Genomic DNA, 2621 nt, shown 5'->3' on the forward strand with positions numbered 1-2621 from the left:
CAAGTTGTTTCTTTCATCATCGATCACAACAGAGTCAACAAGTTACCTTCCTGTTACAAGGATGGGAAGGCAGTCGCGGTGTTTCCCAAGCTGTCGCTCCTAACCTTTCGCTACAACAGGATTTACACCATTTATAGTCACGCCTTCTCTTATGCTCCCCATCTCCGGACCTTAAGGTTGAACATTAACAACATTGCTGTTATCAACAAGGCTGCCTTTTCTAACCTCACCAACTTGCAGGAGCTCCGACTCGACAACAACCTCATAACTGATCAGTTCGGAGCAGGGAGCAGCGAGGTGAGCCCGGTATAAAAACCGGCGCGAGTACCGAGGTCTGACCAGTTCGGAGCAGTGAGCAGGGAGGTGAGCCCGGATTAAAAACCGGCGTGAGTATCGAGGCCCGACCAGTTCGGAGCAGGGAGCAGCGAGGTGAGCCCGGTATAAAAACTGGTGCGAGTACCGAGGCCCGACCAGTTCAGAGCAGGGAGCAGCGAGGTGAGCCCGGTCTAAAAACCAGCGCGAGTACCGAGGCGTGATCAGTTCGGAGCAGGGAGCAGCGAGGCACACCAACTCTGCAGCGGGGAGAGAGGTAAAAAGTAATCAGAGTGTGACGTCACCAGGGAGCAGGTAAGTGATTGGTTGGTGAGTATTTCTCTTTTTTAAACTTTAACTCTGTAGTTTATAGTTACGAGGGTCTTTCCTGGTGTAGCAGGGACTGTTGGTAGACTATACAAGCGCCTTAGAGATATCTTTAACTGGTGATAGTGAATTAATTTAAATTAATTAAAGGGTAAGTCATGCCAGGAGAGTCCAGCCCCGTGTTATGCTCCTCTTGCTCTATGTGGGAATTCAGGGACACTGCCGGTGCCCCTGATGACCATGCGTGCCGGAAATGCATCCAGCTGCGGCTACCAGCAGACCACATTGAGGCACTGGAGCTGCGGGTGGATTGGTTGTGGAGCATTCACGATGCAGAGAGTGTCATGGATAACACATTTAGTGAGTTGGTCACACCGCAGGTAAGGGCTGCACAGGAAGAAAGGAAATGGGTGACCAACAGGAGGAGCAATAGAAGCAGGCAGGTAGTGCAGGAGACCCCTGTGACCATTCCCCTCTCAAACAGGTATACCGATTTGGATACTGTTGAGGGGATGACTCACCAGGGGAAGGCAGCAGCAGCCAACTTCCTGGCACTGGGGGTGCTCCTGCTGCCCAAGAAGGGAGGAAAAAGAGTGGGAGAGCAATAGTGGTAGGGGATTCTATAGTAAGGGGAACAGATAGGCGTTTCTGTGGCCGTAGAAGTGAATCCAGGATGGTTTGTTGCCTCCCTGGTGCCAGGTTCAAGGATGTCACTGAACGGCTGCAGGGCATTCTGGAGGGGGAGCGTGAACAGCCAGAGGTCGTGGTCCACATTGGTACCAACGACATAGCTAAAAAGAGGGATGAGGTCCTGCAGCAAGAATTTAGGGAGCTAGGTGGAAGATTAAAGAGCAGGACCTCAATGGATTACTCCCGGTGCCACGTGCAAGTGAGTATAGGAATAGGAAGATAGAACAGATGAATGCGTGGCTAAAGGGATGGTGCAGGAGGGAGGGCTTTAGTTTCCTGGATCATTCAATCTGCTTCTGGGAAAGGTGGGACTTGTACAAGTCAGACGGTTTACACCTGAACCAGAGGGGGACCATTATCCTTGCGGGGAGGTTTGCTAGCACTGCTGGTGGTGGTTTAAACTAACTTGGCAGGGGGATGGGATACAGAGTGGAGCTATAGTAGGGGGAGATTTACAGCCAAATACAGAGGAAAAAACAAGTCAGCTGGGAAGGCAGAGCAAATATGTGAAGGCAAAAGGGCATATGGCAAGGCTGGGAGGCATTTATTTTAATGCAAGGAGTCTTGCAAATAAGGTGGATGAACTGCAGTTGTTGTTGAACACATGGGAGTACGATATTGTTGCTATCACGGAGACATGGTTGAGGGAGGGTCAGGAGTGGCAGCTCAATATTCCGGGGTATAGAATCTTCAGGCGAGACAGAGGGGGGTGTAAAAGGGGAGGGGGTGTTGCAATATTAATTAAGGAGTCAATTACTGCTGTAAGGAGGGACGATATATTAGCGGGTTCCTCTAATGAGGCCATATGGGTAGAACTTAAAAACAAAAAGGGGGCAAGCACTTTGCTGGGAGTGCACTATAGGCCCCCAAACAGTCAGAGGGAGATAGAGGAACAGATATGTAGGCAAATCTCAGAGAAGTGCGAAAATAATAGGGTAATAATAGTGGGGGATTTCAACTTTCCCAATATTAATTGGGATAGTCAGAGTGTGAAAGGCTTAGAGGGTGCAGAATTCTTAAAGTGCATCCAGGAGAGCTTTTGAGCCAACATGTAGAAAGTCCTACAAGAGAGGGGGCGGTACTGGACCTAATTCTAGGGAATGTAGCCGGGCAAGTGGTGGAAGTGTCACTAGGAGAGCATTTTGGCGACAGTGACCATAATACAGTGAGATTTAAGGTGGTCAGGGAAAAAGACAAAGACGGCCCAGAAATAAGGGTTCTAAATTGGGGGAAGGCCGATTTTAATATGATAAGGCAGGATCTGGCCAAAGTGGACTGGGAGCAGCTGCTTA

The 2621-nt window shown here is 49.7% G+C and overlaps 1 pseudogene; it reads left to right on the forward strand.

Moving 5' to 3' along the window:
* The first annotated feature begins 797 nt into the window (after nucleotides 1-797).
* On the forward strand, nucleotides 798-1770 carry LOC147085571 (uncharacterized; annotated as a pseudogene).
* Nucleotides 1771-2621: the final 851 nt, after the last annotated feature.

This window comes from Somniosus microcephalus, unplaced genomic scaffold (genome assembly GCF_052327205.1).
Source record: "Somniosus microcephalus isolate GS21.2 unplaced genomic scaffold, FLI_Smic_1.0 unresolved_chr8, whole genome shotgun sequence".
NCBI lineage: Eukaryota > Metazoa > Chordata > Chondrichthyes > Squaliformes > Somniosidae > Somniosus > Somniosus microcephalus.